Source organism: Heterocephalus glaber, unplaced genomic scaffold (assembly GCF_053883595.1).
Source record: "Heterocephalus glaber isolate CG9 unplaced genomic scaffold, H.glaber_assembly_v1.0 deba00000621, whole genome shotgun sequence".
Classification (NCBI taxonomy): domain Eukaryota; kingdom Metazoa; phylum Chordata; class Mammalia; order Rodentia; family Bathyergidae; genus Heterocephalus; species Heterocephalus glaber.
The window spans coordinates 17025591-17041211 of NW_028258153.1; the positions used below are offsets into that span (position 1 = coordinate 17025591).

The 15621-nt window shown below is 40.7% G+C and overlaps 1 protein-coding gene and 1 long non-coding RNA gene across 2 annotated transcripts in view; one reads left to right on the forward strand and one right to left on the reverse strand.

The window, feature by feature from the left end:
• The window catches only part of Ccnyl1 (cyclin Y like 1), a 52575-nt gene extending 52526 nt beyond the window's left edge, over positions 1 to 49 (reverse strand). Inside the window, exon 1 of the mRNA XM_004851148.3 lies at positions 7 to 49. The gene's annotated coding sequence lies outside the window, so the exon portion shown is untranslated. The remainder of the gene's footprint in view (positions 1 to 6) is intronic.
• On the forward strand, positions 17 to 14490 carry LOC101710094 (uncharacterized). Its single transcript, XR_205519.3, has 4 exons — positions 17 to 257; positions 6921 to 7070; positions 13082 to 13154; positions 14281 to 14490. It is a non-coding gene; the product is annotated as an uncharacterized LOC101710094 (long non-coding RNA).
• The last annotated feature ends 1131 nt before the right edge of the window (positions 14491 to 15621 follow it).

The window sequence follows — 15621 nt, forward strand, 5'->3', positions numbered from 1 at the left end:
CAGCACCTGCCAACCGGAACGAGGCCTTCGATCACGTGGTTATCAGAAGCCAATCACAAACCAGGCTCCCTCCCGCCCCGCCCAAACCCTTACGTCACAGACCCCCGCCCCTCCCGCGGCTGCCTCGCCCCTCGCGCGGGTCAGGACTCGGCTTTCATTCATCGGTGGCTTCCCGGTGCTCTCCAGTCCTACGGGACGCACCCGTGCCGTCTGTGACTGGACGCGGTCCGGGTGAACAGACTTTACAGAAAGCCACGGTTAGTAAAGCTCTGGTTTCTCCGCGGCTGACAGCTTTCATTTGCCCGCTGAAGTTAGTTACCTCCGGATTGGTCGCAGTTTTTGCAACTCCTCTCTGCCTGCAACTTGACATGGCAATCCCAGGGCCTACGCTCAGTAGAGTTGAGACTGTGTGCCTTGAATGAGACCCGAAGACCCATCAGACACTTCACCCCTCTACTTCCTTGCCAGTGGAATGGGAACAAACGAGCCCCTCTCCTTTCTCTTGCCTGTTTCTCAATACAGCAGGAGTTTGCAGATTTTCCTCCCATTACCAACACCGCATAAAGCATAATTTTTCTCCTACAAAACTGTGAAGCATAAAGTGGGGTACCAAGGTCCTAATTCCATAAAGATGATAAAGGATTTATCATTTAGCAAGTATTATGTACCTGATGCTGTTCCTACTGAGATAGTCGTTTAACCCTCAAAAGCAATCCCATCTTAAATTTTACAGAAGAAAATTGAAATGCAGGAAGTAGGTAACTTTCCCAAGGTCACAATGCTGCTCAGGGTGAGGCTGGAATAAATGTGGGTCTCAGTCTGGTTCCCCATAAGCACCTTGTCCTGATTATATGAAAGTAAAGGTAGACGTCAAACTTCGGGGGAAGTGACAGTGAATGTTAGGGTTTGTTTTAAAGAGAAGGTGCCTTCCCTTCAATCAACATTGATTAAGTTCCTTCTAGGTGTTGAACTCTGTGTGTGAAACAGTCCCAACCCTCAGGGAGTCAGGCAGATGAGAAACAAAGGCTTGGGGAGTCCAGTCGTCTGAGGTCAATGCTGGGACTGGGCTTGAACCTGGGATGCAAGCCCAGGTCTGACTCCAAAGCAGATGGCTGAGCAAAGAGTTTGAATTTTAACTTAGAAAGCTAAGAGTCATTCAACGATGTGAAATTAAGATGTCACTATCAAAAAAAAAAAGATGTCACTCTCAGAAGTGTTTGTGATGTGCTCTCTCTGGACAATAAAGAAGTATTAAAGGATACAACAGGACCAATGAAGAGACCATGTTCATCCAGGAGAGGAGAAAGAGTTCAAACCAAAGGGAGTAGCAGTGAGAGAAGAGGAAAAGATTTGTGGTCATTTGGGAGATAAAATAGGAAGTATTTGGTGACTAAGTGTGGAGGAGAAGGAAAAATAGAAGGCAAAAAAGATTGCTGAGGTTCTGATTTGAGGGACCAGGTACACGACAGTGCCATCTCTTAGACAAAAAATATGTGGGAAGAGATGTAGGGGAAGAAGATTTTTTTTTCCTGTTAAGTAGCATATCAAAATGGAGCTCTCCAATTGAAAGGTGAATATCCTCTGTACGTAAGCTAAGTCCAATTTGTGACATTCCAACTTGTGCTTTCAAAAATAACATCCAAACTAACTCAAACCAAAAATTGGGGAAATTTCCTAAAACTTACATGCTAACAATCTTACTTTTCTTACTGACTACTTTCATAGAGCGACTTGGCATCTATAGTTTTAGGAAATGAGGTATCTTGTGTAAAATAAAACTTTTAAATGAAATCAACAGTTAAAGGTATATTTTTATCAAAGATTATAGAAAGTAATTTAAGTAATGGGTGTAGAAGTGATTACCTTAAGATGAAAGAGAATAGGGGAGAGCCGGGGTACCAAACAAAACAAAACAAAAAAAAAAAGAGAATGGGGGAGGGAAGGAAGGAGACTTGGAGAATAGGGAGATTGAAGTGGCATTAAGTGAAGCCTGCAGAGGTGAGTGGGGGACATCAAGTGACAAGAGTTGATCAGGAGGGCTGATCAGGTGAGTCCCATGAGAATGGGAACCATGTCTTCACATTTCTACAGCAGCAGCGCCTGGCACAGTGCCTGATCGGTAGGCACTGGGTATTTATTACCCTAATGAACAGAGACACATGCTGCCAGGAGGGCTGGAAAGCTACACACGCCATTTGCTCTGACAGCTCCATGCTTGGGAATGTGTGTGAGCTAGCTGGCCAGCAGGGAATGGAAAAGAATGGGAACAGCACAGAAGTAGGCCAAGCAGGAACTGAGGGCTTCTCTGCCCAACCTTTGACTGGTAAAGGAGATGTGGCCATATTTTTTTTTTTTCCTGGATACCAGAAATTGAACTCAGGCCCTTTATGCGGGCAAGACAGGTGTGGAGCCACTGAGCTAAAGCCTCTGCCCAATGTGGTCGTATTTAAAGGGAGATGTGGTCTAAGGGAATTTTCTCTTTTAAGATGGGACAAAGGTAGGATATAATATGTTAAAGAGTAATAGCCAATGGAGAAAAGAAAATTTTGAACTTAGAGGAAAAGGGTAAATGTATGGAGCAAAGTCCCCAAGAAGGCAGAAGTGGAACAGATTAGCCTTAAATATAAAGGCCAGTAAGGAAGTCGGGCCTGGTGGCGCAGACATGTAATTCCATCATGCTGGGAAGCTGAGGCAGAAGAATCTCAAGTTCAAACCCAGCTTGGACAATTTAGTGATTTACTGAGACCCTGGGTGTTTATCTTCTCAAATAAATAAATAAATAAATAAATAAATAAATAAATAAATACATACAGGAAAGGGCTGGGAAAGTACCTCAGTGCTAAGGCTTTGGGTTAAACACTCAGCACAAAACAAAAACAAAAAAGAAGCAAAGAAGAAGCAAGAATTTATGTGATCAGAGACATTTCTGGTGGAGGAGAAGTTTAGGAAGAACTTATTTGAAGACCTCTGTTTTTCTCTATTTGAAAAGCCACTCTGGGAAAGAGGCAATTATAGCCAGGAGTGGTGGCACATGCCTGTAATCCCAGCTACTCAGGAGGTTGAAGCAGGAGGATCGTGAGTTTAAGGCCAGCCTTGGCAAAGTGAGATCCTGTGTCTCAAAATAAAAAAGGGCAAGGGCATACCTCGGTGGTAGAGGCCTTGCCTAGCTTGTACAAGGCCTGGGTTCGATTGACAGGACTGCAAAAATAAAAAAGCAATTATGTGTACAGAAATCTATGCTTCAAAGAAGCCTGATATACTCAAAAGAAACCAAATATAGTTGTTCCTTCATATCTGAGGCCTTGGTTCTAGGATCCTCCATGGATGCCAAAATCCAAGGATACTCAAATCCGTTATATAAAAATAGCATATTTGTATACAATCTATGTACATGCTCCCATATACTTTAAATTATCTCTACATTACTCATAATATATAATACAATGTACTGAAAAAAAGTTCAACATCACTGGCTGTTCAAGAAGTACAAGTTAAAACAACACTGAGATTGCATCTCACTCCAGAAGGAATGGCTATCTTCAAGAAATCAAATAATAACAAATTCTGGAGAGGCTGCAGAGGAAAAGGAACGCTTCTCCATTGTTGCTGGGAATGTAAACTAGTATAACCATTATGGAAAAAGTGTGGAGATTCCTCAAAAAACTAAAACTAGACCTTCCATTTGACCCAGCTATTCCCCTTCTAGGTATGTTCCTCAAAGAGTTAAAGACATTATAATACAGGGATACATGGATACTCATGTCTATAGCAGCATAATTCATAATAGCTAAATCTTGGAAGCAGCCTACATGTCCATCAACAGATGACTAGAAAAAGAAAGTGGAGTACTACTCTGCCACAAAGAAGGATAATTTTGGATCATTTGTAGGCAAATGGGTACATCTTGAGACTATAATGTTAAGTGAAGTAAATCAAACAGACTGTTTAAATATTGCATGGTTTCTCTCATATATAAGAGAATATATAAAGTACAAAATAAAAGTCAGACAACTGGAAAGAAAAAAGTTATTGTAATCCAGCACAGCCAATGTATCTAAAAGTGTACCTTAATTAATGTAATTGTTTTATGTGTTTTATATGCTTTTTGATGTTAGTCTGGCTGTTAATCTGTTTATGATAAATATCTTGATAAAGACTTAAAAATAAAATAAATCTGATGTTGACAGAAAAAGAAAAGAGAGGAGAGACAAAAAAGAAAAAATATATATAATACAATATAAATGCTATGTTAATAAATATTATCCTGTATTGTTTATGGAAAAATGACGAGCCAAAAAGTCTGCACATGTGTTCAGTACACAGACAATAGTTCTCAAATATTTCAAACCCACAGCAGGTTTAACCCACAGATTTGTGTCTCCCTCAAATATGAATAAATTGAAGAGAAATTTGAGCAAATACAAGGAGCTCAAGTATAGACAGGTATATCGCAAAAGTGGAAGATGGTACTAATTATTTCCTCCAAATATTTAAAAGAAATAGCAAATAAATTTGAGGGAAGAGTAAAAGGAAATTAGGAAGAAAATGATATGTAGCTGAAAAAAGTGTGAATATTTACAAAAGCACAAGAGATCACAGAAAGGGCCAGAGGGAGTGTTATCTTCTGAACCAGAAGATAAAGTCACTTCAAAAAGCAGGGAAGCCGAGGGGATTAATCTTTAATTCTGTTGAAAAGATTCAAGCAATGTTTAGGAACAAAAAAAGAAAACAAACAATTTTTAAAGTCTGGCAAATTGTAGTGGAATGAGACAGTGTTCTGTGAAGTTCAGTTTCAGGAACCAACATCTCTTTAATCCTCAGGACCTAGGACTGCGTTCCATGGTAATAGTAATAATGTCATCCGAAGGGCTGGGAATGTCATTAAATAGCATTTGGGATGATTCTTTCAGAAGACATCTAAGGTCACTTTCCAAAATAGTGCTGCATCTAACAGACATATACAAATACAGATACACTGGACCTTAAAGGCTAAACCATTTAAAACTTGCTAAGCAGAAAGATATTGAAAGCATTGCTTTGAAAACATTTTATTTTCAGGGAAACTTTTTCTTTTTTTGGTACTGGGGATCGAATACACGACCTTGCACTTGCGAAGCAGGCACGGTGACACTGAGCTAAATCCCCAGCCCATGTTGTTGTTTAAACAAAGTTCCTGCCCTCATGAAACTCATCTTCTACCACAGGATTCAATAGCTGGTATTGCCCATCATCTCCACTCCCCCAGGTACTGTGTCTTTGTTCCAAACATCAGAGTGGAGGAGGGGAAGAAGGGAGATTTTCAGCACATTCATATAGCACAATGCTTACATATCATTGGTTTAAAGCTTTAAAGAGATGGCCACATCTAGCTACAAGCGAGGCTTAGAAAAAAAATTTTAGATGATAAACTGAAAAGAAACAACTAGATAGTGGAAGGCAACTAGCTCTCTATCCCACCATCTGTAAGGAAAAACTAAGGAAATTTCAGTTTAAAGAGAAAGTGATCATGATAAAACCTCGAAGCCATTAGAAAGTATATATGAAGGGCCAGGGATTTAGCTCAGTGTTGCTGCCACCTGCCCAACAAGTGCAAGGACCCAGGTTCGATCCCCGGTACCAAAAAAAAAGAAAGTATATATGAAAAATCTATATAAGAAATTTTGTAATGACCTCTTAAGCTAAGAGGATAGAAAAATTGGGGAGAGGCTTAAACTATAGACTGAATCTACGTCAGTGGCAATAAGATTTTATGGCAGTCAGGTTACCAGGATTATATATAATGTTTGTTCTGATTTTGGTTTCCATCTTTAAGGCCATAACTAGCTTTTATGGAATGGGATTTTGTGGGCAAGTCATATATATATTTGGGTTTTTTCTAGAGTCTATGTTCTCGATGTAGACTGAACATAAATTTAAGAATTATTACCACACCTGATATGATGTGGAATAGTTTCTCTCTCAACTTCAGAGGATTGTAGTCTGAGTTTTTCAGTGAACTGGGCACTCAGTGGTGCTGGTTTTCATGCCTTAGACAACAGTCCAGTGCCTCCTTTACCTGTCTTTTTCCACTCCTCAACTATTCTCTCATCTTCTTACAGTATATGGGTTTGTTTTTGCCAAGTGAGTCAGTTGAGATGAGAAAGCTAATTAAAAAATTTAAATGCTTTGAAAAAATAATTAAAAGCATGTCAGTTCGCCACGCCATCAGGGCAGATAATGCCCCACAATGCCAGATAATGTCTACTATGATTAGTAGATATTTGGGGGTAGAACAAAGTTTCAAGTGAGACTAAGAACTTCCTGTTGCTTTCCTGGGCACTTTACTCTTCATCTTATAAGGTTTATTTGCTTCTGCTTCCATTTGTCCTGGTGCTGTAGAAAATCTAAACTCTATCTCAGTCTACTGCTACTTCCACAGATCACCTGCAAGCAAGGAAAGAAATGTGCTCAGGTTCCTGGTTCGCTAATGCAGGTGCCGGCTCTTCTCCCGGCTCTAAGGGACCCTGACAGCACACTGTAACAAAGAGCTTCATATCTTTCACTTTTCCAGGAAGTCGGCTCACTGCACAGTCCACGCTGGAACAAGACTGACTATAAAGAAAGAAAGAAATGGTGTCCATTGTTTTTCCCCTAATCCTGACAATGTTCCACCCCCAAAGCATTTATGTGCTTCATATAAAACTCTTGCTCAATTCAGATCATATTATTCCTATTTGCTCCCCTTTATTCTCCCAAACCTGTCATTGTCATGGAAGGATAGGGATTTTTTGCCCCCACTTGTTTCATTTCTGTGATATCTTAGTACTTGTAAGATGTGTCAACGTCTCTCTTAAAAGGACTCCTTGGCTAAGTTGACCAAGGTTCTCTTACATTAGAACCATTTTCTGGCAAGGATAACATGTTGCTCTGGTTTCTTCTAGAAGTCTTTTTGACAGCAGCCTCCTCAAATCAAGCTGACATCAGAAAGTGCTAGAAGAGGAGGAGGAGGAAGAGGAAGAGGAAGAAAGGGTGAGGAGGAGTTTTATTCAACTTGACAGCAGGAAAAAGTTTGAAGAAATCTTTTCAGCCAGGTTTGTATCCTAGAAATAAAGTTCATAGAGGGCCAGGGATTTAGCTCAGTGGTTTCGCCGCCTGCCGCGCAAGCGCAAGGACTCGAGTTCAATACCCGGTACCAAAAAATAAAAAAAATAAAAAATAAATAAAGTTCATAGATTTCAGGATATGATATGTTTCTCATAGTGGCTCTATTGCCTTACTGGCAAAACAGTGTTTATCTTCACAGCATGGAGTCCCCTCTGAAGTGCCTCTAGAATTTCTCTGTCCATAGGGATAATGACAGCAATCTGGATGAAGGTAGAGGCCACAAACCTCATCTTAACAGACATAGGCATAAGAAGCACAGTAGACAAATTAAAACCACAATACCCAACAACTTAGGTTGCATCTGACTGGGGCAATGGCCTGGACTCCTACTGAGTGGGCCTGGCTTCTGTAGGGTGCCCTTCATGGACCCGAATGAATAATGCTGCACCTCCATTGAGCACTTCCTTCTTAGGTGCACTGGTCACACGGATGAAATACAATATGCACATAAAGAGGTGTAGTGATGGTGCAATTAGTGCTCTGCCCAACAGGGGCCAAGAAAGATTCCGAGACCATAGTAACAATAAAAGCCTGAGTGTCCAAACCAGCTCTGTCCTATTATTTGCAGGCAGAGATTTACCTGTAAAATCCAGAATTGGAAACTGTGTAGCTGCTCCAGTTTGGATATCTGGGAAGCTTCTACTAATTTTCTGAGGTTTGTGTGGCCTCCTTTGCAGTGAGATTCTCAACATCTTGGGTATAATCAGTTTCTTCTGTAAACCCATACAACACTGCATCACATTGTATGGTAATTGCTTTCTTATTTGACACCCCTGCTAGATACTCCTTCATGATAGAACAATGGTTTTTTTTTCTAATCTCCAACATTAAGTATAATGCCTGGCCTGCGCGCCCCTCCCCACTCTTTTCATGATTTGGGATTAGAAGATTAGGCAGGGCACGCTGGAGATTGTTTGTGCCTGTGCCAGGATGATGGGGCCTCAGCTGCAGAGGACTGATCTAGCAACTTGACATGGCCGAGATGGCTACCTGAGGAGTAGTGCCAGCTCTGGTGATGCCCAGGTTCCCCAGTTCCAGTCCACGTTGTATCTCTGAGGCTGGAACGTCCCTGATGGTTTCTTCACTGCAAATCAGATGCCTGGTTTGTGAGGTCTGGAACACCTGGGACTAGCTGGACATCTCTCACATCAAAGTGGCCTTCAACAAGCCAGACTTCCTATAGAACACAGCTATGTAATCCTGGTGTGGTCCATGTTTCCAATAATCACATTAATCAAAAAATACTAGGGAGGGCCGGGGATCTAGCTCAGTGGTTCCACCACCTGCCTTGAAAGTGCAAGGTCCTGAGTTCGATCCCCAGTACCAAAAACACTAGGGGAGGAAGGGGAATTGTGACGAGCTACATTCTCTCATTTAAAGAAAAAAAAGGCCTCTTTGTTCACTATTATGAAGTTCATCTGGATCACTACTTTACACTGGATCATGCTAAAATTACCATATCTAAATCTTTTTTTTTTTTGGTACCAGGGATCGAACTCAGGTCCTTGCACCTGCAAGGCAGGTGGCGCCAAATCTAAATCTTATGTACCATTTGGTAGCCAAATAATCCCTTCCACCATTATCCATTGGGTTTTTCAGTAGCTACACAGAACATAGAATTCTACAGGTGCTTTCAGAAACATCTCCATAAGTTAAATCTATTCTGTGATATTCCACACATTAAATCAAACTGAAAACATAGGGGAAATTTTCTAAAATATACACACTAAGAATATCACTTTTTTAGTGATTGCCTTTACAAAGCAACGTAGAATTTATGGTTTCAGCAAAAGATGAATCATGTGTTAAATGAAACTATTACATAAAACAAGATTTTAAATGTGACTTTTGTTATTGCTTTTAACTAACAATGGCATGTGTATACTGTGAAATACTTTACATGTGAGTAAATCAATACACACAAAAATCCCATGATACGATGATATGAAAGTCGCTCAGGGAAGCCCTCAACTGGGATCAAAGACCTACTCGACCTCACCACAGAAAGGTCACTCCTTCTGGGGAGTAGATGGGATGCTGGCTATTGCCCCGTTGCCAAGCAAGGCAGGCCAAGGTCGCCTGTTCTTCTCCAGAAGTACTGGGGGAGGAGTCTGCAACATCTGCAGTCTGCTTAGTGCTCTTTTGGGTAGAAATCATGCTTTGCTGGCATTTTATGTTTCTATAAAAGAACAGGATAAATCCTGCCCCTCCGAGTCCTCAGTGAGGTAAGAGAGCTATGATGAGGTATCTTATATGGGATAAAGGAATAAGCAAGGTCAGAAAAATATACATTCTCTTGCTGAAGTCTCATCACTGAAGGCTAAACAATCATGGCATGAGATGTTGGTTGAGGGGCACGATCATTTACATAATTAATTATAGTTAAGTAATTAATCATGATTAGGATAATTGATAGTCTCCTACCTTTAGGTCATGGGCTAGAAGCAGTGCTGTTGTGAGTCATAATGAAGCCTGAGACAAAGTAAAAAGCATTAATACTTTACTGTCTTTATTGAAATTGTTGTTGATACTTTGTTCATTATAGATTTTTACAAAATTTATATTTTTAAAATATTGCACAATTATTTCTCTGGCTAAGTTTTTGCAGTGTGCCTTAAATTTGGTGCCTATACTATGTAAACTCAAGTCCAGGCTCTTTGCCCAAAAGCAATGTGAAGGGTATTGCTTGGCCTGCTCATGAAAATGGATACAACCAAACCATTGGCGTTGTCTCTGACTCTTGGTGTCCTGTAATTTCCAAATTGAGATCAAAAGAATCAACTTTAGTCTGGACCAGAGACCAGAAGCAGCCCCCATGTGCTGACAGTGCAATTATTACTCTATCTCATATTGAAAAATCAGGACTTGTTATGAGTGACAGGCACACAGGGCACTGCCAACCTACAAAGTGACAAATGAGGACTCCAGAACAGGCATATTCCACAGGTCATTCTTTTAGCCACTCTATATTTCCCACACTCCCCACTGGAAAAGAAAAATAATGTAATTTTTTCTTAATAGCCAGTTAAAAGTGATGACAAAATGTCTAATTTTTAATAAGTTTCATTTTTTTATCTTACAGAAATAACATATTCACTGTAGAAAAATTATGATAAACAAGAGAAATACACGATAAACAAAAGAATAAATCAAAGTCTCACCCTAAGCACACCTGCTATTAGTATTTTGTGGCATATTTCTCTAAATTTCATTTCTATAAAAAGAAATTATATGTGTGTAATTTAAGAATAAAGCTATGCTACTTACATGGCTTTTGTAATTTGTTTTCTTCAGTTAACAGCCTACCTTGAACAGCTTTCTCTGTGATTGCTTTTTTGCAAGCAATTGGTAATGATTTCACAATATGCATTTACCCACTCATGAATATTCATCAAGGGCCTGCTACTCTGCAGGCAGTGAGCTAGACATTGGAACAATGTCACTTAACATAATAAAGAATTTGGCCCTGGGGTTGATATTTAAACAAAGAGAGACCTTCAAGAATAATGAATAAATAATAAATGAATAAGAGCTGGTCAGTTAATAGGAGCACCCCTCTCTAGTAAGAGGCTGCTTGGGGCTGTGTTGTGTGTACTCACCACCAAAATTTCTATGTTGAAGTCCTAACCCTAGGAGTCTCAGAGCGTGGCTGTATTTGAAATAGGGTCTTTATGATGGTTTAAAAAAGCGATTACTGAGTAGTGTCCTTATAAGAGGAAGTTTGCGAGCAGATGCATGGAGAAGACACCATGTGAAGACACAGAAGAGACTGATGTCTGCAATCCAAGGGGAGAGGCCTGGAACAGATCCCTACTTCAGGAGCCTTGCAATAGCCAGTCCTGCAGGCGCCTTCATCTTGGACTTCCACATACAGAACTGCAAGAACAGAAATGTCTATTGTTTAAGACACCCAGTCTCGGGTACCCTGTATGGCAGTCAGAACAGATTAATCAGAGTCACACAAAGAGGCCTGAATTAGTGAGGGTACAGTCCTGCCTGTGGGCATCTGGGGGGCAAATGTACAGCAGAACACTGCCTTAAGGAAAGGCAAAGATATCTACAGGGTGGAAGGAGATGGGCACAGAAGAGGCATCAGATTCCACTAGGTCCTCAGTCCCCACAGTCCTTGAGAGGGACTTCTGAGTGTGTTTTAGAAGGAAGAAGAGGTGTCCTGGGGGAACCGAGGAAAAGCCATTGGCCCTGACTATTTTATAGAGGTTCTTGTTTGGAGCCCAGACCAGAGGAATCAAAAAGTTTATAACTTTCTTGTCAAATATTGAGCAGTGAACCTTGAAGTTTTGGGAGAGAGGCAGGGAGAAGATCTTCTAGGATATGTAGCCCAAGTCCTAAGCTCTTGAGCCCACACGATCCCACTTGGCCACCCTAATGAACTGGATAAGCCATCATTAAACCGTAAGTCTTTCTTATGGAGTCACTCAGTGGAACCTCTTTCCCCATTTTAAAGCCAGCTGGCTGCTCACCCTTCCCCTCCCATATGTCTGCTCCATCTCCCTGTGTCTGACACCAAGCTCCCAGTCCTCAGGCCTTTCTAGCTCACTGGCACCAACTGCCACCTGCTAACACTCTGCTCTTGGGTGCTAGCCCCTCTTGGTGTCCCCCTAGGGTTACAGAAATATTAGCCTCCTCTGATATGTGCAAACTGAGTTTTAGGGTCATGGACAATTTCCATCAATCAGGTTGGGAAACAAAATTATCTCTGCTCTACCCAGCTTGAAACTGCTATCAAGTCAGAAGCAATGGCTGCAGAAGAAATAAAGCCCGCAAGGGGTGGACTCAACTTTGACCAGAGCACTCCTCTCAGGAGTCCTTTAGTCTTCAGACCCCTGTCTGTTATGAACAGAGTCCTCTCTTATGGAGAGTCCTCATCAGAAACTTCTTTTGGGGGCATAGGTACCTATTTTTGCTTCCTTCTGCTCAAAATCTCCATCAGACCCCACCTGCACAAGGCCTATGGACTCTACACAAATTTGTTTTTCTGCTCTGGACTACTTTTGACTTTCTTGAAAACTCAGAGCATGTGAATTGGAAAAATGAAACGGATGCCATTAGTAGCTATGCCAGCTCAGTCATGGCTTTTGGGCTGATCTGCTCCCTTGACATGAAAAAAGACAGGCCATGAGAGCTCTCTGTTCAAGCTGGACATTCCCAAGTACCAACACCCTGCCATAAGAAGCATGCCCCCACCCCATGCCAGGAGGGCCATAGGCCTGGGGGTTCACTGACACAAAGTGCTTCGGTGCCTCTGGTCACCCCTATAGTTCTAGAGGCGCCCTGGCAGACTTGAAGAACCAAGATAGCAGCAGTCAACTTTAACCCTGGCCTTCATTTATTAGGAACTATGAGCCAATATTTTTAATACCCCCAACAACTCTTAATTACTCCAGAAATGGCATGAAGAGCTGAATGTATGTTGAAATTGTTTACTTGTTACATATTGACATCTAAGATAGACCACAATTTTTGTCACCCTATTTTGGTATAATTTTCTCCTCTTCTTTTTGTTTTTTGTTTAATATGAAAGTGGCCAATGCCTCTTTTGATCTCTGAAAGACTCTATGAAAACTTGAAACCCAGGCTGGGTGACAAAATCTGGTTATTCAGCACTAAGGGCCACCTTGTGTTACTTCTTTTTTTTTTTTTTTTTTTGGTACCGGGGATCAAACTTGGGTTCTTGCACTTGCACAGCAGGCGGCGAAACCACTGAGCTAAATCCCCGGCCCTGTGTTACTTCTTTAAAAAAAGAAAAAGTTATTGCAGAAGCCCCAGGGCTACCCATGTTCTTCCCAGACCAGTTTTCTGAATTCTTCGATTTTTTAGTTGAATTTGACCACGAGGGAATTTTCTAGTCTAGAAATAATCTGGGGCAAAAGCAAAACAAAATCTCAAGCATGCCATCTCTTTCTTCCTGGTAAATCAGATATGCCTCTTGGACAAGGTGAGTGAAGAAATGGATTTTATCCCCACAGAATCATCCCCAAATCAGATAGAAGGTAAGTAAAATACTGCACAGGTCCTCCTGCATATCTTACCAGATTCTCAAGCTTCTTTTCTTTTTTTTTCCGGTACTGGGGATCAAACTCAGGACCTTGCACTTGTGAGGCAGCTTGTGAGGCACCACTGAGCTAAATCCCTGCCCCTTCTCATGCTTATTTTCTTGATCAATCCCAGTGTACATTAAGAGTGTTTGGAAAACTATTGTTTAATCTTTATACCTGCCAATGCCTACCAGAAACTAACATGCCCTCATGTTTAGAGTAGAAATGACAGCATAAAACTTTTTAACAGCAGTTCTCCTCAGTAGTAATACTGTCATTGGGAGCTTGAGGGATCATGACACCATCTGTAGTTTTAAATTCCCCAGTGATGCCAAATACATTTGTGTCAACAGATTCTGTTCCAAAATACCAGCATTTAATTTAGCTGAACACCAGGAGACTGACTCAAACTACTTTGAAGGAAATAAATGTCTTTAACTCATATGATAAAACAGCAAAAATACAGAAAATTGTGTTACAGAGTTGGAAAAGAGTAAAGAAAGACATTTCCAAAAAGGCTAATACATTTTGTGTTTTCTTTAATTGTGTTATTATAATCCTTTTCAGCCCATATATTTTTATTAGCCATAGGTGAAAATGATTTTTTTAATCAACTCATGCGAGCATCTAATTGTTAATATTAAATAACAGAAGAAATGTAGAAATCAGTTGTATACTCAGTAAAGAACTAGTCAACATAGTTTAACCCTCCCTCCTCCTCTTGGTAGTGCTGTGGACTAAACTGGGTGCTAAATGTGTTGCTAAGCATGAGCTCTACCACTGAGCTGTACTCCAAGTCCCTATTCAGCATAGTGAAATACCAATATCATGATAGGAATAATCTCTGGAGTAATATCTAACTGCAAGTACTTGATATGAACTAGAAGCTCTGCCAAGTATTTTTACAGTTGTTTTATATAAACTTCCCAAAATTTTATGCGACAGGTAAAACCATTTGCCAATTCATACCCTAAAGATTATAATTGCTAAGATTTTATTGAGAACTTACCATGTGTAGGGTTTTTGGATTTCATTCCTCACAATTTATAACAAGCTGGTACTCCCATTATTCTCATTTTAGGGATGAGGAAACTGAGGCACAGAGTTGATGTGCCTGCTGCAGTCACTCGGCCGTAAGTAACCGAGACAACAAACTCAAATATGCATAGGCGGGAACCCAGTTCAACCTCTTCCTTGGTAAATGGCTGCTCAACACTAGCTACATTTTCTGAGACTTTTGTGTGCTAGATGCTGGATCAAACGATTAAATTAAATTATTAAATTATTTCTCCATGAGGAGCTCATTGTTTTCTTCCTTCTTCAGATGACCTTACTGTATATCCTATACATCAGTTAACACTTCACTCAAATCCAACACTCTGTCTACATGTAACCAGGAAACTTGCTTTGCAATTTTTGTAAGTCATACTTGCTCAGAGTTTAAACCTAGAATTCAAAACAAGGGGCGGAGTTGACTCCAAGGGAAAAGAATATGCACCGTGAGAATCTGATTCATCAGGTCGTGAAATAGGAGAAACCCCAGCCAACACAGTGTGCCACGCAGTAGACCAGGACTAGATGCATGCTCTCCTATTGTGTCTCCCTCACCTGCAGGCTGTGGTCCCAGAACAGAGACCGTGGAAGAGAGGGGGACCTGCTGTCTTCAGGAAACCTGTCCTGGAGAATCCATCAGTCTTGGTCTTAGCAAATTTGACCTTTCATGGGCTTGCACAGGCTGAGAGACACAGGATCAGAATCTATCCTCATGGTTTCTTGTATTTTTTTTTTTTTTTTTTTTAGTTTTTTCTTTAAGTTAATGATTTGAAAAGATTCAAGTGACCGGCCAAACAGTGGAAGCCCAAGAAAAGCTATTCTTGCAAAATGAAAACCAGCTTGTAGTTTTTCCTGTTATTCATTTTGAGTTTCCTCTTCCTTACCATTGAACACTATTTACAGAATTACTTGGGTATTAAGTTGGAGTCGTTTCTATTTTCTTCAACTTCTATTTTTCTAAATTACTTTTCGACATTCATTCATAAACTCAGCCTTTGACAGAGATCTTTCAAAAATGTGGGGATGGTGCCAGACCAGCCCTGGCGCACTGTGCAAAAGACATTTCTGCAAAATGGTTTCATTTTTTCTGAGCTGTATGCACGATTGGCACTATTCTTTGTTTCTTCAGAAATGAGTCCCTTCCTACAATGAACTATTGTCATTTCTTTTTTCTGAAGTCATCTCTGTCTGTTGTGTTCTTGAACTGCAGAGTTTGAGGCCATAGGCAGGATTCACTGTGAGTGGTGCACCCAAAGATTAGTCAGAGCACAAACCCACAACCACACAGCGCAGGGCTAGAGCTGAAGACAGGAGCAAAGAATTTAATAACCGGGATCATTGCTCTTTGATTTTTCTCTCTCCCTCTCTG